The sequence below is a fragment of the Mustela erminea genome, chromosome 16, assembly GCF_009829155.1.
Source record: "Mustela erminea isolate mMusErm1 chromosome 16, mMusErm1.Pri, whole genome shotgun sequence".
Lineage (NCBI taxonomy): Eukaryota > Metazoa > Chordata > Mammalia > Carnivora > Mustelidae > Mustela > Mustela erminea.
This window is the reverse complement of record NC_045629.1, coordinates 26,606,706-26,627,446: the sequence shown is the minus strand read 5'-3', so window position 1 is coordinate 26,627,446 and position 20,741 is coordinate 26,606,706. Positions and strand designations below refer to the sequence as shown.

At 36.8% G+C, this 20,741-nt stretch overlaps 1 long non-coding RNA gene across 1 annotated transcript in view; it reads right to left on the bottom strand.

Annotated features, from left to right (window-relative positions):
• The window catches only part of LOC116575361, a 154,372-nt gene extending 133,940 nt beyond the window's left edge, over positions 1 to 20,432 (bottom strand). Inside the window, exons 1-3 of the long non-coding RNA XR_004279731.1 lie at positions 20,330 to 20,432; positions 18,582 to 18,679; positions 16,822 to 16,907 (exon numbers count right to left, since the gene is read on the bottom strand). This is a non-coding gene — a long non-coding RNA (uncharacterized LOC116575361). The remainder of the gene's footprint in view (positions 1 to 16,821; positions 16,908 to 18,581; positions 18,680 to 20,329) is intronic.
• Positions 20,433 to 20,741: the final 309 nt, after the last annotated feature.

Below are 20,741 nucleotides of genomic sequence, written 5' to 3'. Positions count from 1 at the left end.
CCTTCAGGTATAAAATGAGATTAAATCTATTAATGTAAGAATTTAGAGCTATAAACCTCTCTTAGAACTGCTTCTCTCATAAAATTTGATATTTTGTTTCTATTTTCCGTAGCCTCAAGATACTTTTTCTTTTTAGTTTCTTCTTTGATCCATTGGTGTTGTTTAATTTCCACATATTTGCAAATTTTCCAGTTTTGCTTCCATTGATTTCTAATTTCATATCATATGGTCAAGAAATATACTTACTATGACTTCAGTCTTCTTAAATTTGCTAGGACTTGTTTTGTAGCCTCACATATGATCTATTCTAGAAAATGTTCCATGCATTTGTGAGAAGTATATGTATTCTGCTTTCATTGTATGAAATGTTTTGTATTTGTCTGTTAGGTCCGTTTGGTCTATAGTGCCGTTTAAGTCTGTTTTCTTCTTGACACTATCTGGTTAATGTATCCATTGTTAAGAGTGGAATATTAAAGTTCCCAACTATTGTATTACTGTTTGTCTCCTTTTATTTCTGTTGTATTTGCTTTATATATTAAGGTACTCCAATGTTTGGTGTATACATATTTATAATTCTAGCTTCCTGATGGATTGACGCTTTTATCATTATATAATGACTTCTTTTGTTTCATTTTGTTCATGCATTATTAGTTTTGTTTAAATTTCTCCATGTTCTTATAGTTCACTGAATTCCTCTGAGAGAATTTTTTCTGAATTCTTTGATAGTTCATAGATCTTCATCACTTTAGAGTCAGTTATATGAGCTATATAAGTTACCTTTGGTAATGTTACATTTAACTGATTTTTGTGGTCTGTACTTTCCTACCTTGGTATCATATTTGAGTAAGTGGTATCCTTTCTCAGGTTCTTGGGTTCACTTTAGCAGAGACCTTCATCAGGCAACTCAGCTTGGGGTTCTGGATGGCTCAACTCGTTGTGTCCTTGGGTAGATGGACCACTTGCCATCAGAGTCTTTTGAGGGCTGGTTTTGTTCCCTGCCTGAGCATGGCTAAAGAAAGGACTCAGTGGTTCCCTGGATTCTCTGGCCAGGCTTCTCAGTCAGGTGAGACTAGGTATATATACTCAATAATACGTGGGGCTATGAATTAGCTTCACTGGCTAGGCAAGATGGCAGAATGGGCTTGTTTAGGAACCCAAATCAGGCAGAACCACACATGAATTTCCTGACCAGATGAGTTCACCTGTTTTGTTCAGAAGACAGGCAGAGCCAGTGGCTAGGCTCTCTGCTCACATGCTACTATAAGCAGGGCTGTAAGTAATCATAGTACTACCCTTCTAAGTGAACTTTACTCTCACCAAACCTAAACTGATTAACATTTAAAACTATCTCATCACAGCTTTTTATAAATTTATAATTTATTCCAAATTTATAATTATTCCATAATTTTTTCCTGTCAAAAAGTTTTCCCTGCTTATTTTCAATTCTGCCCCTACTTTTGAAATTTTCCTTTCCATATCTAAATTCTAAATTATCATCAATATTTCATTATTGAAATTGGCTCACAGAATAACATAGCTTCTGTCGTACTCCTGGTATGGGATATTATGAAGGGCTAAAGTAGGCATTTTCTGTTACACACACAGATGATTAAATCCAGTCCAAAGGAGGAAAGAAAATTGTGACACAAAAGCAGAGAAGTAAAGAAAAATAATCATGTCACACAGAGAAAATAATTTTGATTCTTGACATCCTCCAGTTCCTGATTCCGGTCCCTTGTGAGGTTGAAATGATCTTTGAGTTTGATGAGACAGCTCTCTTGGATAAATGTCTGCCTTATTCTTCAATTAAAAATTATGTTCATCTAAAGGATTTCTTTGATTTATAAATAAAGTTCAATATGACAGATTGATACAATATGGCAAATATATATAATAAATTATATAATATAATATGGCACATACATGATATGGAAAAATGTTCTAAAATTAATTTGAAAATAATAGCAGAAATTGATCTTCATAAAAATATTAGAGGAACTGTAATTGTCATTTAACGAAGTTCTCGTTTTTGAGATGAAACTCTCCCTACCTTTATTTCCGAAAGGTTAACATAAGAAGAGAAAGTAAAATGTAAAGGACTTTAAATCCTAACAGAAAACTTGACCTTACCAGTTGAAAATGACACAGTTCATTTCAATCTTTCCAATAATTTTCTTTCAATATGATATTTAAGGAAAGGAAGTAACTCAGTGACTGAGTTGTGACCAAAGTCCACTCAGATGAAAATTGGGGATATGACAAAGTGACCCAAACAAGTAAAAAAAGGCGGGGGGGAAGAACTAAGAAGGATGACTAGAGAACTACCAGTAATAGAATGGAAGTATAATTAGGTGGATATGTGCTCATGAAGAAGGGATGGAAAATTCTTGGAGAATTTTTAAATCTCAGGGGAAAAATTAAAATGAGTATTTTTCTGGAAAAGGAGATCAGAAACACAGATGGTAGACAATTTGGCCCTATTTCTTTGAGAAATGGACTCTGTTATAATATATAGAATCCCCTGAGACTTGGAAAACATGATCAGAATGGGAAGTGCAATAATCTACACAGGAAGGGATTTTTAAGTAGAAATGTCTGCCACCTGTTCGATATATGATGCAATTGAACAAGATTCCATAGGTCATTTTTCACACACCAAGTATAAAGATATTTTATTTGAACTGTTTTGTGGGAGACACTATGAGCAGCTACACAAGGAGGAGAAAATATTCATCATACTTAAAGTTTATTTTTGGTAATGAGTATTTTTTTAATTCATAATTTCATGTTTTTCCTCACATATATAGTTGTAGTCAATGAATGCATTGAAAAATCACTTTATTTCTAAATAAACTTCTATCAAATATAACAAATGATACCTTTTATATACCTAGCATTCTAGAGACCCTGCCCAAAATTCTATATCATATCATGAAATTCATTCTAAATCTCACACTTGCACTATTGGTTGCCATTTAGAATATATCCAGAGAAGACAGGAATAAAAGTTGATACATATTCTATGTACTCTCATAAATATTTCATCACCCCCTTGGTCTTATTGATATTTGACTGAATATCCTCACCATATCTATTAATGTATCGGATACAAATGAGTCAACAGCAGAAAAACAAAAACATATGTAGTTTTTTGTTCTTCTAACGAGCCACGCTATTTCATCCTTATGCACCTTTGTTCATATTGGCTGCAGCTTGGACGAGTATCTACCAAGAGCACTCTCCTATTTCCCTCAGTTTGGAAACACCTACTCAGATCACTTTTTGTGGAAATTCTTTCCTGATTCCTCCAACTAAATTGACTCATTAAAATTTCTACTGTATCCTGTTCACAAATACTTGCAATAAGTTGTATTTTTTCCTCACATGTCTGTTTTCCTGTATACTGACTATATAAGATCACAAATTCTTAGCAAGCAGATTATTATTTATCTTTGTTTATACAAAGCCTATTAATCCTAGCATAGTGTTTCCTAAATGTTCTGTAAGTATTACTGGTAAATAAGGTATAAAACTTCCTAGTTTATCAAGCACATCATCACATTTTGATCTTTTCCATATCACAGGAGCCTAGGGAAAATATCACTCATCCTGTTGACAATTAAAGAAGTGAAGACTCAAAGTATTGTCTTCTGTCCAAGTTTCTAGAACTAATATGGAACAGATTTCACAAGTCTGAGTGCACTGCTCTCATACAACAAATTGCTCCTCTTTGTTCTAAACCAGCTCTCATTGGAGAGCTAAATATTTTTTTTAATTGTATTTTTAAAATGCAAATGGTTTTGGTGTAGCTAACTATATATTATCTGCAAATATATTTGGATCTGGAAATACATTTTTTAACTCCACATTTAAAGTAAGCCTTGCCAGATCCAACCAGTCACATGAGCCTGAATTAATCTCAACATAGCATCACACATAATATCTCACAAGTGGGATAGATGTATACTCCAAACCAAAATGCCTCATGTAGTATGTTTTGACTTTTGAATTGCTTAGGATTTTCAACAGATGATTTAACGCTTTCTTGTTTCCACCCTAAGTTGAATTCCACATGCCATATAAGAGGATGGTGTTGTTTTTTTTTTTTTTTTAAGATTTTATTTATTTATTTTTCAGAGAGAGAGAGAGAGAGAGCGCGAGCACAGGCAGACAGAGTGGCAGGCAGAGTCAGAGGAAGAAGCAGGCTCCCTGTGGAGCAAGGACCCCGATGTGGGACTCGATCCCAGGACGCTGGGATCATGACCTGAGGGGAAGGCAGCTGCTCAACCAACAGAGCCACCCAGGCGTCCCGAGGACAATGTTCTTAACATGGAGGCCATATCCGACACACAGAAACAAGCGGGTTCACGTTCCTGAATCAGAGATTAAACCCTGACCAAGGACCTTGTCTTCAGTATAGGAATTGGTGTTAGCAAGTGATGCTAGAGAAAGGAAGCATCTCCACAAACAAAAGCCACTTTATTATAGATACGGAAGTAAAACTGCGCTTTAGTCAAATATTTATCAATTGTGCTAGGTGCTCAAATGAGAGAGGACCGTTAGCAACAGTTCTTTGTGACTCTTCTCTCCTTGGGACCTGGCGTTAGTTTGCCCCAGGATTCTGAACTGGAATTAAACTTGTTAATTAATTAAACCCCACATCTTGGGATGCCTGGAAGGCTCAGTTGGTTAATCATCTGCCTTTGACTCAGGTCATGATCCCTCAGGGCCCTGGTATATGAGTCCCTGCTGAGCAGGGAGCCTGCTTCTCCCTCTGCCTACTGGTCCCCCCCTGTTTGTGCGCCCTCACCCTCTCTGACAAATAAATAAATAAGATCTTTTGAAAAATAAAAATAAAAAGCACATATTGAATTTGCTGATTCAAGTTACGTACTTACTGTAGAGATGTAACAAATGAAAGTTCCCCCCTACTATCCCCAAATCATTGGAAGTACTTAGTTATCTGAAATACAAAGTGAAAAACTATTTTTAATTTTAAAATATTTTATTTCAGTATTCTTTATTGAAATATAATTGGCATATAATTTTATGTTCGTTTTAGGAGTACAAATGTTTATTTGACAATTTTATGCATTACTGAATTCTCACCATGATGTATAGTCACTATCTGTCATCATACAGTGTTATTACAATATAATCAACTATATTCCCTATATTTTAATTTATATTTCTTTAACTATAACCTATTTACTTTATAACTGGACATTTACACCTCTTAACCCCCTTTATCTGTCTTACCTATCCTTCACCAACCTGCCTTTTAGCAAGAACCAATTCTGTGTATTTAAGAATCTGTTTTAGAGCCACCTGGGTGGCTTAGGTCATGATCTCAGGTAGGGAGCCTGCTTCTCTGTCTCGCTCCCTCTGCTCATGCTCAATCTCTCTCTCTCTGTCAAGTAAATAAATAAAATCATGTTAAAAAATCTGTTTTTTGTTCTTTTTTTATTATTTAGATTCCACATTTAAGTGAAATCATATGGAATTTTTTTTTGTCTTTCTATGACATTATTTCACTTATAATCTACTGTAGGTCTAACTATGTTGTCACAAATTATAAGATCTCATTCTTTTTATGGCTGAGCAATATTCCTTTGTATATATTCCTTTTATATATACATGTATGTGTATCTATATACACACACATACACACACACATATAGATAGATAGATAGATAGATAGATAGATAGATACACACTCTGTTTTATCCATTTTAAATATCAGTGGACACTTGGGTTACTTCCATATCTTGGCTATTGTAAATAACACTTCAATAAGGGTGCATAAATCTTTTCAAGCCAGTGTTTGCTTTCTTTGGGTATAACCAACCAGTAGTGAAATTACTGGATTATACGGCATTTCTATTTTTAATAATTTGAGGAAAATACAACTGTTTCTCTACAGTGGCTACACCCATTTACATTCTCACAAACAGTGCAGAGTGTTCCTTTTTTTCCATGTCCTCGTCAACATTTGTTATTTCTTGTCTTTTTAATAATAATCATTCTGACTGATGTGAGGTAATATTTCATTGTGGTTTTGATTTGCAGTTTCCTGATGATTAGTGATGCGCACTTTTTCTGTTGGCCATCTGTATGCTGTCTTTGGAAAATGTCCATTCAGGTCTCTGTAAATTTTTTAATTGGACTATTTGTTTTTTGTTGAGTTTTATGAGTTCATAATATATTTTGTATATTAACCGTTTATTGGATGTATCATTTATAAATGTTTCTCTGATTAACTAAATTGCCATTTATTTTGTTGATGGATTCTTTTGCTATGCAAAAGTCTTTTAGCTTAGTCCCAATAGTTTACTTTTGCTTTTGTTTCCCTTGTCTCAGGAGACAGAACCATAAATTGTTGCACAGAGAAATGTCTTAAGAGATTACTTGCCTATATTTTCTTTTAGAAATTATATGATTTCAGGTGTCATATTTAAGTCTTTAATCCATTTTGACTTTATTTTTGTGCATGATGTAAGGAAGTAGTCTAGTTTCTTCTTTTTATATGTAGCTGTCCACTTTTCCCAGTGCCATTTATGGAGTATGTAGTCTATCCCTGTTGTATATTCTTGCCTCCTTTGTCATAGATTAATTGAGCATTTGAGTATGATTTTATTTCTGAGCTCACTCTCCCATTCCATTGAACTACATGTCTATTTTTGTGTCAGTTCCCTACCATCTTTATTACTATAGCTTTGTAGTGTATCTTCAAATCTGGGATTATGATACATCCAAGTTTGGTTTTTGTTCATACGTTTGCTTTGACTCTTTGAAGTTTTCTGTGGGTCCATAAAACCTAAAATTTGAAAATGTTAACTTATTTGAAAAATGCAGTTGGTATTTTGATAGGTATTTCATTGAATCTGTAGATTGCTTTGGGTACTATGGACATTTTAATGATATTAATTCTCCCAGTACATGAGTATAGTGTATCATCTTTCCATTCATAGTTATCATCTTCAATTTCTTTCATCAGTGTCTTACAGTTTTGTGAGTATAGGTCTTTCATCTCCTTGGTCAAATTTATTTCTAAGTATTACATCCTTTTTTGGCTTAATTGTTAATGGGAAAACTTAAACCCTTTATGGTACTTTTTTATGAGTGTATAGAAATGCAATAGATTTCTATATGTTTATTTGTACCCTGCAACTTTACGGAATTGATCAATTCTAATACTTGGGTTTCTTTTTATTTTTTTCTTTTTTTGATGGAGTCTTCAGGGTTTTCTATTTATAGTATGCTGTCATCTGCAAATAGTGACAGTTCAACTTCCTTAGCAATATGGATGCCTTTTATTTTTCTTGTGTGAATGCTGCAGCTAGGAATTCCAATACTATATTGAATAAAAGCAGTGAGAGTAGACATTGTCTTTTTCATAATCTAGAGGAAAAGCTCTGTTTCACCATTGAGTATGATGTTAGCTGTGGGTTTTTCATATATGGTCTTATTATGTTGAAGTATGTTCCTTCTAGCCCCACTTTGTTGAGAGCTTTTGTTATCAACAGATGTCATATTTTGTCAAATGTTCTTTCTGCATCTATTGAGATGATCATGTCATTTTTACTCTTTTGTTAATATGATATTTCGCATTAATTGATTTGTAAGTATCGAACCACCTTTGCATCCCTGAAATAAATCCCACTTGATTTATTGTGAATTACATTTTAATGTATTTTTGGATTTGGTTTGTTAATATTTGTTGAAAATTTTTGTACCTATGTGCATCAGCGATATTGACCTCTTCTCTTTTTTTGTAGTGTGTTGGTCCATTTTTGATATCAGAGTAATGCTGTCCTTGTAGGATGAATTTGGAAATTTTCCTTCCTCTTGTATTCTCTGGAATAGTTTGAGGAGAATAGGTATTAACTCTTCTTTAAATATTGGTAGAATTCACTTGTGAAGCCATCTGGTCCTGAAATTTTGTTTGTTGGAAGTTGTTTCGATTGCTGGTTCAATTTCATTGCCAGTAATTAATCTGCTCAGATATTCTATTCCTTCCTGACTTGATTATAGATAATTATATGCTTCTAAGAATTTATCCATTTCTTCTAGGTTATTCAGTTCGTTGATATATAAATTTTCATAATATTATCTTACAATTTTTTATATTTCTGTGGTTTTGGTTATTTCTCCATTTTTTTATTTGAGTCATCTATTTCTTGAGTCTGGATAAAGATTTATCAATTGTGGTGTTTTGTTTTTGTTTTTTTCAAAGAACTAGTTATTGGTTTCATAGGTCTTTTCTATTATTTTTTAAGTCTTCATTTCATATTTCCACTCTAGTATTTCTTATTCCTTCTTCTGGGTTTGGGCTCACTTATTCCTTTTTCCAGTTCCTTTAGGTATAAAGTTAGGTTGTTTGAAATTTTTCTTCTTGAGGTAGGCTTATATTACTACAAACTTTCTTCTTAGAACTGCTTTTGCTGCATTCCAAAGATTATCATTAGGTTTTAATTTTCATTTGTGTCCATGTATTTTTTTTTTTATTTCATCTTTGATTTCTTTGGCACATTGGAGAATGTTTCATGTGGACTTGAAGAATGTATTGTTTTGGGGTGGAATATTCAGTATATATCTATTAAGTCCGTCTGGCCTAATGTGTCATTTAAAGCCACTGTTTTCTTCCTGATTTTCTGTCTGGATGATCTTTCCATTCATGTAAGTGAGTTGTTAAAGTCTTCTAATATTATTGTATTATCGTCAATTTTTCCCTTATGTCTGTTAATATTGCTTTATGTTTAGAGGCTCCTATGTTGGGTCCATAGATAATTGCAGTTGATATATCCTCTTGTTAGATTGTTTCTTCTATCATTATGTATTGTTCTTGTCTCCTGCTACAGTCTTTGTTTTAAAGTTCATTTTGTCTAAGTGTTGCTGCCCTGGCTTCTTTGTTTACTTGTTGCTTCCGTTTGAATGATATGTTTTTCCATCCCTTCCTTTTTGTATGTATGTGTCTTTAGATCTGAAGTGAGTCTCTTCTAGCAACATGTAGATGAGTCTTTTTTTTTTCCTTATCTATTCTGTCTCCCTATTTCTTTTGATTGTAGCATTTAATCTACAATCTAATTGTAGATTGTACAATTACAATTGTACAATTGTAAATAGTGATTAAAGTGATCTTTGATAGGTATGTACTGCCATTTTTTTTTTCTAGTTATTTTTATAGTTCTTCTGTTCCTTTCTTCTTATTCTCTTCCCTTGCGGTTTCATGACCTATGCTTGGATTCTTTTCTCTTTACTTTTTGTTATTTTTGTTATTTCTCTTCTCTTTATTTTTTGTGTATCCTATGTTACCATTAGTTTCATATATAACATCTTAATGTATGTAACAGTCTATGCTAAGTTAATGGCCCCTTAAGTTCAAAAAAATCTAAAAGAACTACATTTTTACTCTCCCCTACACATTTTATTTTATATACCCCCTTTTAAATTTTATTTTATATACCCCCTTGGCTAATTTTTATAAATATAATAGACTTTACTACTTTTATATTTTAATCTCCATACTAGCTTTGTAAATGATTAATCTAATTTTACCATGTATGCTTTTCACCTTTGAAATATTTCCCCTTCTTAATTTTCTTAATTCTAGTTATGGCCTTTTCTTTCCACTTAAAAAATTCCTTTTACTGTTTCTTGTAGGGCTGGTTCAGTGGTGATGTACTTATTTAAAATTTTGTTTGGAAAACTTTATCTCTCCTGCTATTCTGAATGATAACCTTGCTGGGTCTATTGTTCTTTTTTTTTTTTTTTAAGATTTTATTTATTTATTTGACAGACGGAGATCACAAGTAGGCAGAGAGGCAGGCAGAGAGAGGAAGGGAAGCAGGGTCCCTGCTGAGCAGAGAGCCCAATGTGGGGCTTGATCCCAGGACCCTGGGATCATGACCCGAGCTGAAGGCAAAGGCTTTAACCACCCAGGCGCCCCTGGGCATAGTATTCTTGGTTGCAGGTTCTTTTCCTTTTAGTCCTTTGAATATTTCATGTTACTGTCTTTTGATCTGCACAGTCTCTGCTGAAAGGCCAGTAAATAGCCTTATGGGGTTTCCCTTGTATGTAACCTTTTTTTTTTTTTTTTTCTGCTTTTAAGACTCTTTCTTTACCATTAATTTTTTGCCATTTTAACTATCATTGTCTTGATGTGGCTCTCCTTGAGTTCATCTTGTTAGGAATTTTCTGTGCTTTCTGGATCTGGATATATGTTCCCTCCCCAGATTAAAGAAGTTTTCCGCTCTATAAGTCTTCTTCTCCCTTCTCTCTCTCTTCTCTTGCTGGGATCCCTATAATGTGAATGCAACCATGCTGATGCTGTTACAGAATTCCCATAAACCATGCTTTCTCTCTTGTTTTTTTTTTTCTTTTTTGCTGTTCAATTTGGTCAGTTTCCATTACCCTGCTTTTTCCAGATTACTGATCTGTTCCACATTTTCTATTCTTGTGTTGATTTCCTCTAGTGTATTTTTTGTTACTGAATTTTTCAACTCTGACTGGTTCTTTTTAATATTTTCTATCTTTTTGTTGAGGTTTGCTTTGCACTGAGTTCATCCATTATTTTTTCAAATTCAATAAGAATATTTATGACCAGTATTTTGAATTCTTTATCAGGCAAATTGCTTATGTCCATTTCATTTAGGTCTTTCACTTAATTTTGTCCTGTCCTTTCATGGGACTTAACCTCTGTCTCCTCAATTCATCTCTATGTGTTTTTTTCTATGTATTAGGTAGGTTAGCTGTATCTCCTGGTCTTGAAAATAGTGGCCTCATACACAAGTGTTTCAGTGCCATATAGCAGAATACCCTCTGGTCACCAGAGCCAGGTGCTTCTGATGTGCCCTCCTATTGTGACTGGGCAGCAGTCAACTTCACCTTAGTTTCAGTGACCTGTTTTACCTACTACAGGCACTTTACCTACTATAGGAGAGTTTGCTCCCTGCACTGTTGAGGGGCCTATCTGCATCACCCATGGGCTGGTTAGGTACAAGGGCAGCAGTTAGCTTAACTGTTTGTGATTAGCCTCTCTTCAGGCACACTGAAGGTCAAGGCCAGCTCCTTGCACAGCCAGCCAACAGGTTTGGCTTCAGAAACTGCAGGGGTGCTGGTGTGTGGCTTTATCTCTCCCATTGGTTGGGCAGGAGTCACTTGGAACGCACCAGTCTGGCTGGGGCTGCTTGCCCAGTATGGCATGGTTAAAGCTGCTTTGGAAGAATGCTTGGAAAGGTGGGTAGGTTCAATGGGGAGGGTTATAGGGGAACAGGGATGGTGTATGATGTTAGTAAGATAGTGTTAATACTGGGTCCTGCAAGCATCTGGCTCTCAAGGATGCCAGAAAGAAGGAAAAGAAATGGCTCCTGCCATCACTTTTGTTCCCAGGGAAATCCATGCCTGCTTCACCCGTCCTAGGATTAGTCAATAATCTTCACGTATACTACAGGTGCTTTTCAAACTGCTACTTCTATGCTGTGTCTCATGTGGGTTACTCAGAATGCTGCCTTCTTAAGCAAGGGACTCTGTTTCCTATTACCCTCCAGCTCTCCAGAATCAAGACCACTGATTTTTTAAAAATCGGACATAATGGGGATTCATATTCTCAGTGTGAGTGCCTAGCGTCAAGGGTGACTGGTATGGGGTCTAGTTCTCTTGTTTCTCCATGCTTGTGTGTGCCTCCTATTTGTGGCACATCTTGCCAGAGGTTTGGTTCTCAATCGTGTCTCTACCCCTCACACCCCTTTCTATGTGGCCTTTTCTCTATTAGCTTCAGAAGATCTATTCTAACACTCTTTGGGTCATTTTTAGAGTTAATTGCATAGATATTAATGTTACCTTGGTGTGTCCATGGGATAAGGTGAGCTCAGGGTTTTCCTACTCTGCTCTGTTTTGAAAACTCCTATTTCTCCAAGTGAAAATTTTTCTTAAGCACAAAGTAAACAGTTTAGTATCAATGAGCTCATTCCTTGTTTGTCCTTTTAATTTCCTCTCTGCTTAGACCTCACCCTGAGATGTGCAACTGATAGTAGCAGAGAGAAAAAGTCAAATAAGCCAAAGTGTTGTCAGGTGTGCTTCAGTTTAACAAAAGCCAATTCTAAAAGTGCCTATAGATAAGTATAAATAAGAAAGCATTCAAAATAAATGAATTAAGGGCTTGATTCATTGCACAAATGAATCTTCCAAAGAAGTTATCTTCAAACAACTATTCCTCCAATAGATTTAAACATAAAGCTCCATTGACTTAGATTTCTTTTCGATGGGAATATGTCATTGATTGAATAACATGAAGTCCCATAAAGGATATAGGCAAAGAGGCAAGATAAATAGCAACAATATTCAGAAGGTATTATGAATTGCATGGACATGGATTGCTAATACCCCTCTTGTTCCTGTAGCTTATTTGTCCTCAAGTGTGATAGTATTTCACACATACACACACAAAAACTTAATAAACAAATAGTTCAATTGGAAGGGATCAAATTATAAAAGTCTAAAAACAAGAAAATGTTTGCAATTTTTTAAAATAAGTGGCACCCCTGGCCCAAGGTCTTCATGAGAGAAACCAAAACCCACACTAGGAGGCTTGGCCCTGAAAATAAAACAAAAACAAAGTAGCCAACTTCCTAATCCATAAAAATTTAGTTTCTCAAAGTTTACTAAAGGGCTGAAATACACAGACTCTTTTGTTTCAGTTTAATGTTTATCTGCTACCCTCCTTCCTTTCTCCTCCCAGATTCAGCAATTGTATTTCCAAACCAAGCTTAGACCATGTATTTTGTTTCTCCCTTCTTTCTATGTGCTTCTTTCCCTGCACCTCAAATTGATTAATGTTGAATCTCTGAGGACAACTTCCAAATTACTCCCAGCCCTGATCTATCTCCCGAGTTTAACATTTCCAATTATATATAGGACACTGAACATCACATGGAAATCTCCAAATGTGAAAACCAGAACACTGTTCTTTTGTGATCCCTGGTTTGATCTCTGGTTCTTCTTTTTTTTTTTTTTTTTAAGATTTATTTAATTTATTTATTTGACAGAGATCACAAGTCGGTGAGAGGCAGGCAGAGAGAGAGGAAGAAGCAGGCTCCTCGCAGAGCAGAGAGCCCGATGCGGGGCTTGATCCCAGGACCCTGGGATCATGACCTGAGTTGAAGGCAGCGGCTTAATCCACTAAGCCACCCAGGAGCCCCGATCCCTGGTTCTTCTTAATGATATTACTCATCTCCTAGTTCTCAAGGCTAAAAATTTTGCAAATATCCTGCTCTTTCAACCTGACCATCTAAATGCTACCGAGTACTGTGATACTGATCCATTCTTCACCCACCGTTGTTTTTGCACCCATTCCTCCTTTCCATTACCACAGCCCTGCCTCTGATATAATCCCTCATACCCTTTCATCTGGACAGTTGTGAGTCTCCTGTGTGGTCTGCTGCCTCATATAATGTTCTCTATTTGTGGCTTTCATATTAACCTTCCCACAATACAGTTCAATTTATAGGTCTCTCCTAACATTTTATTGTTTCTCGTTGCTTACTAAATGAAGTCCCAAATCCTTAACTAGATTAGTCAGAATCCCAACAGGAGACAGATGACATACTCAAATTGGACTACTTAGGAGAGCTGAGAAAAATTATACTGTGTGGGAAGTATGTGAGAAAACCATTCTAGTGTAATATAGGACCTTAAGACTAGTGAAAATGGGACTCCTTACTACCCCTAATCCTGAAAAGGCAAAAGAACGAAGAAATTACCAGAACCCAAAGTGGCAACAAATGCAGAGGGCTGCCTTACAGGGGCTGTGACCTTGTAGAAAGACTCAGTCTGCAGGGAAGAAACCTGGAAAGTAAACCCCAAACCCCACTTCCTTCCCCCCATGATCACTCCTAGTGTTTCCTATTGGCTGACTCTAAGTAGAATCTAGTGACCAATGAAGAATAATCCAGACAGAGCAGTTTCCTGTGGGTATAGATATGAGGAGGTAGAAAGTAGATCTAGAGGGAAGATATTAATATTAACCTTAATATTAAATGGCTTTCTGATGCAACCTTACATGATGGTTTGAGTTTATCACAAATACCTTTTAGACTCCCTTTAATCAAGCTAAACTGTTGTCTTCTATAAACAGATTTTTTTTGTGCATTTCCTCATGTCCAAAGTGAAAAAAAATTAAAATTCATAGTCATCTCCCATTACCAAAAACTTAGATGCCATTAAGTGTGCTGTCAGTTCTTCCCTGCTCCCATATCTCTGTGGTGGACTTGTGCTCAGACTGGACTAGACACATGCCTAGTTTAAGACATAGAATAAGGCAGAAAATGGTGGTATACCGGTGCCTAGCCCTCAAGAAATCTTGTGCATCTACTGTCACCATGAGAAGGACTTGCCTGGGTTCATACCACAAAGAGAATGAGTGAAACATGGAGCAGAGGCAACATTTAGATATGTGAATAGACCAGTTGAATCACAGATGCATGAGAGAGCTCAGCCAAAATCAGCTGGACCCTGCAGATGCATGAAAAATAATAAGTCATTTTTATATGCCACAGGTTTAGGATTGTTTGCTAACCATCAAATAATACAGTGATACATTATAACCATCTTTCCTATGTTCTCAGAGATACTTCTGCCCCTTCCCATGTTTCCCAGCTAGCTCTGTCCCAATACCCTATATAAATACTTATTTTCACAGTATTACTCTCAAAAAAAAAAAAAAACTTTTTCCCCATTTTTTTTTGTTTCCTTCTCCACTGATTATTTTCCCTCTATCTACAAACATACCAATCTACCTCACACAAAACTTAACTTTCTGCTACGACAGGCAGAACTCTAAGATGAGCCCTAATGACTCATCCTTTTGTATAATCTACCCTATGAGTATGGGAGAGACTTGGGAATATAACGGAATATCATTCCTGTGATTCCCTTATGTTAGATGGTATACCTGACTTGAAGAATGGGAGATAATTTTTGAGGAGCCTTACGTAATTAGATGAACTCTTAGCAGGGATGGTGCTTTTTCTTGAGGTGGGAAAAAAGGTAAAGTGTGTTACCACACCTCAGCAGACACTAAGCTAAGGGTGGGTGATAATCTGATAAGGTCACATAGAGATAGTGATTGAACCACAGGTTTATTAGGGGAACTTACATCCAGGTAGTCCAAAAGTGCCAGACTGGACAAAGCATCTGCTGCTGGGGCTTCTGAGCACCAAACATGGAGCCTACTTTTACAGTGTAGACACTTAACAGAGCGATTATCTGTAGTCTCTCCTTCCTTGCATGGACAATGTTTCAATAAGACCTAAGTTCTGTCATCTACACTCTGTTACAAAGGAGATGCTCTGGGTAGGTCACCCTTAGACCCTCTGACCTTGAACACTGAACATATTCATCACATTCTGCTTGATGGGAATTTAGAGGGAAAACAGGGATCTCTACATTCTCAGATAGTAATTAACAGGTACATTCAGGGTGTGCTTGCACAAACTAGCCATCCAGCACATACCATGCAAGTGAGAGAAATATAATGTGTGAATTCACTATTGGTGGGCTTTGAAGACTGAAATGGCATATGGCAAGGAGTGTGGGTTGCCTCCAAGAGTGGACAGCGAGGAAAGAAGAACCTCAGTCCTTCTGATAGCAAGGAAAGAAGGACTTCAGTTCTATAACCACAAGTAATTGAATCCTGACAATAACCTGAATGAGCTTGGACATAGATTCTTTCTCAGAGCATCCAGAAAGAACTACAGACCAGCCAGCACTCCGATTGCACAACTGTGAGGAACAGAGAACTCAGTCAAGCTCTGCCTGGCCTCCTGACCTACTGCGAGATAATAAGCCACTATTGTTTTAAGCCTCAAAGGTTGAAGGGATTTTTTATGCTGCCAAAGAAAACTAATACACTTCTCAACTTTACTTCTCATATGTTCTTCTTTAAGGCAAAATAGGAAAAAAATGTTAAAACATTTATAGACAGCACATACTATAAGCCAGGTACAAGTCTAAGTGTTTTACATACAAAATAACATATTTAACCCTCAGAACCTTTACTACTGTCATTTTCCAGATGGAAAACTTGAAGTACAAAGAGGTTCAATAACTTGCTCAAGGGCACAGCTACTAAATGGTCAAAGCAGGGGTTCAAACTTAGGCATTCTGTTTTTGAATTTACAATGTAAACCATTATATGCCACTCCTCTTCTTCCCCAGTTACTATTTATACCTCTACCCGTAGAATGTGGATTCTGCCCTCAAAACTCTACTGAAAATTCTCTTGTAGAAACACAGTGTCTTGCTAATGCTCTAGTCTAAATAATACTCCTCAGCCATTGTCTTGTTTAAGCTCCCCTACAGCATTTGACATTATTTACCACTTTGTTCTTTCTAAGACTCTTTCTGGTTGTCTTCCTACCCATGGAAATGTTTTGTCTTTGACTCCTCTTCTCTAGCTCACCCTGTAAATGCTGCCACTACTCATGATTGGCCCTCAGCTTTCTCACTGTACCAGAATTCCCAGACTGGCTTCCATTTCTTTCCTGACTTTAGCTGTCATCTATGCGCCTGTGACATCCAGCTAGCCTGTCTGTCTCCCCAGAATTCAGGTTGCATGTTTCCAGCCAGCAACAAGACAAACATAATTTGAGGTCCCCACCTCCAAACAGAACACTTCTAAAACACCCAAGATGAAAGTCCCTGTCATCAATTTCAAACGTTATTCCCACTTATCAGAGTTTCCTAGCCTCCCTCCTCTTGAACCCATGGATTTCCTGTTTTCATGTTTCCTACATTTTTCTTCAGAATCTGTTGTGCTCTTACCCCCAAATGATGGCTGACTTTGAAACTTCCACAGAGTAATTTTGCCAGGACATATCTTCATCTTTTAGATGGTCTTTAGTAGGTATCTGTGAAACAATCAGATAAGTGGATTTCGTCAAAAATAACTATTATTCTCCAGACTTGCTGTACCTTAAGCAAACAAAGAATTCCAGCTTTCCTATACAAATCCTGAAGAAAAATGATGCTAAGGCTTAATAAAGCAGAGACACATTTTGGGGGGGATGACAAGGAATTTTAGTATGTGTTTCTCAAATTGAACCTCAGTGATTTATCAACACCTTGCCTTATCCAATACCTCACAAGACTGAGCACTCCAGAGTTTGGAATTAGACTTCACATATATCCAACTTCCAATAGTCATTTCTCTGTAAAATCTCCACATAAGATTAGGGATTTCAATTGAATATTACTCAGCCATAAAAAAGAATGAAATCTTATGCTGAGTGAAATAAGTCAAGCAGAGAGAGTCAATTATCATATGGTTTCACTTATTTGTGGAGCATAACAAATAGCATGGAGGACAAGGGGAGTTAGGAGAAGGGAGTTGAGGGAAATTGGAAAGGGAGGTGAACCATGAGAGACTATGGACTCTGAAAAACAATCTGAGGGTTTTGAAGGGGTGGGGGATGGGAGGTTGGGGTACCAGGTGGTGGGTATTGGAGAGGGCACGGTTTGCATGGAGCACTGGGTGTGGTGAAAAAACAATGAATACTGTTATGCTGAAAATAAATTTAAAAAATTTTTTTTAAATCTCCACATAAGATTAGGGATCTAAATTGAATATTACTCAGCCATAAAAAGAATGAAATCTTGCCATATGCAATATTGTGAATGGAGTAAGAGAATATTATGCAAACTGAAAATAAGTCAGAGAAAGACAAATACCGAATGACTTCATTCATGTAGAATTTAAGAAACTAAACAGATGAACAAGAGAAGGGGAAAAAGAAGGAAGCAAACCATGAGAGACTCAACTACGGAGAATAAACTCATGTTGCTGGAGAGGAGGAGGCTGGGATGGTAGGTTAAAAGGGTTATGAGGATTAAGGAGAGCATTTGTAATGAGCTCGGGATGTCACATGTAAGTGACAAATCACTTAATTCTTTTGAAACCGATATTACACTATATAGTGTAATATAAAATGTTGGAAGAATATAAATAAGTAAAATAATAAAACCATAAGAAAACTAAAAATAGGGCGCCTGGGTGGCTCAGTGGGTTAAGCCGCTGCCTTCGGCTCAGGTCATGATCTCAGGGTCCTGGGATCGAGTCCCACATCGGGCTCTCTGCTCGGCGGGGGGCCTGCTTCCCTTCCTCTCTCTCTGTAATCTCTTCCCTTCCTCTCTCCTACTGTGATCTTTCTCTGTCAAATAAATAAAATCTTAAAAAAAAAAAAAAAGAAAACTAAAAATAATCAAACAATAAGCTCAGCTTCTTAATCTTGTTGCCATTGCCACAAAGAAAGCTGAGATGAGGTAAACCCAAAGTTCATCTCTATTGCCACCTGATAATAAAAGTTTGAAATAAGTTTTTCCACTTGTAGTTCCAGGAACATCTCTGCCCTCTCTTCTCTTAGTCTGGTGTTAAGCCTAGAAGCATATATCTACTTTTTAAAAATTAAGTTACTTAAGATACATTTCAAACTATTCTCTCAGCACTCAGATATGCCACTATGATAAATGCAGTGAGGTAATCGCCTTTTCTTCTGGCCTTTAACCAGTGCAGCCCCCATGCTTACCTGTTTTGCCAGCAGAACAGAATACACATTCTCCCAGTATTAGGGGCCTCTTGATGGCTTACAGCCCTTGAGCTCTGACTACACATTTTAAGTGAGTTCTGTACCTCAATAAACATAATGAAAAGAAATCAATATTAGTGAAAAATAGTATTAAAAGTGCGGGGACCATAATCAGGAAACTTTGGAACTAAACTTTGGAACTAAACTAAACTTTGGAACTAAACTAAACTTCAGTCCCTGTATACTTGTCCCTGAATACTTAAATTCTTCCAAAGCCTCAGATGACCACTTGGTGTATGACCATACTTTGCCTGGTAAATGTTGACCAATTGCTTTCAAAGGTAATAGATTCTAAATGACTGCTTAACTCTAAAAAATTTACAATTCTTTGGGAAATGGACCTGAGTAACTGCAGGCTGAGGGTATTGATAAACCATCTGCCCTCAGCATGAAATTAAAAAATTTAAGTTCTTTTTCCATATATCTGCACAAACATTTTTTTCCAAGTATAGTGAAAAGGAGCAGGGGAAGCCACTAAAAAGTATATGTCTGGCCAAAATATAGTGCTGAGTTTGTTTTAACTTAAGACTCAGAAAACAGGGGCACCTGGGTGGCTCAGTGGGTTAAGCCTCTGCCTTCGACTCAGGTCATGATCTCAGGGTCATGGGATCAAGCCCCACATCGGGGCCTGCTTACCCCTGCTCTCTCTGCCTGCCTCTCTGCATACTTGTGATCTCTGTCTGTCAAATAAATAAACAAAATCTTTAAAAAAAAAAAAAGACTCAGACAATTCATTTTCTTAGTTGTAATAGAAATGAGGTACTAGATTCTGGCCCTTTATCTATTAGTTAGTTCTGTTATCCTATTTATAAAAGATGCCTCATCTATTAAGTTAGATAATAGCTCACAGACTTAATAGGAGAAAATAAGGGCATGGATGTGAGAACACCTGAATCCTCTGTGCAGTATTCTATAAGTGAATGACACTATTACTGATTAATCCGGAGGCAACATAATCTGTGTACCTGTCAAAAACCAAGGACTACAAAACCAAGAACACTCATGGCTGCACAAGTTTGTTTTTGCTTATCAATGAAAAAATGTTCCTAAAGTTGGATTTCCTTTCAGCTTCTTCAAGGTATAGCTGAATTGAATGGTAATAGGGTAATAATTAATTTTCTAATCCATTTTTAAGTTGCTTTATTTTTACATTGTTGCCTAACCAAAGCCTTTTGTAATAGTACTCTCCAGTGTAGAGATAAGAAATTTTGGTTTCTGAGTTGATGTTGTCTGCACACCCCCATTAAACAAATGTTCCTGCCTCTCAGCCGCCTGCTTGCCACATAAGCACTCCGTTGATGGAAGAGACCAGAGGCAGGAGCTCCTTCTTGATTCACAGTATCCATTAGTCTGAAATCACCTGTGCCTTTGGGACTACTCTGATTCAAGTTCAATACTCTTGTTCAGTTTCTCTTATAACTTGGTCTTCAACTCTCCTGGGAACCCATCTTCAATGGTGTTTCAGATTCTTTTTCCCATTTCCCCATTTTTTCAGTTCAGACAATTTGTCCAGCTCAACTCTGACCTCGGGATCCCTCCAAAGAGTGTTCTATTTGGCAGCCTCCCTCCTTCGAGGTTCACAATACTTTACAGTGAGCCTATGCAGGTCCACCAAACCTTATGAGCTGTGTGGTTAGGTGACACTCATGAGTATCATGAGAAGAGCCATCTTATTCAGCCTCACTTACCTTGACTTCTGCTTTCCTGTGCTTTTCCCAGGTTTTTTTACGCACTTGCTCTATACACACAATTACAGCCAAAGTACACAGGTGGTCACAGTGTTTCCCTCTGTTGACATGGGCTTTCTACAAGCTTAACCCCAAGGCCAGTGTGTATCTGCCAAGGCACTATAAAGCCTCCAAGCAAAGGGTGAGGTCATAACTCTCTTCTGTTTCCCTTATGAGATAAACCACATCAAGCCTTTCCTAACCCGCCCTTTTGGCCCACACTTGTAAGTTACAGCCATGTGTCTCTTTGCCAGAGGTGTTGGTGTCAGATGCTGGCTCAGGGAGAGTGGATCCTGTAAACTTGCCTCATCAGTAGGCTTTGAGGAATTACCCAGGGAGCTAGAGATGTACTTGCTGCTAGCTTGTTTTTCAC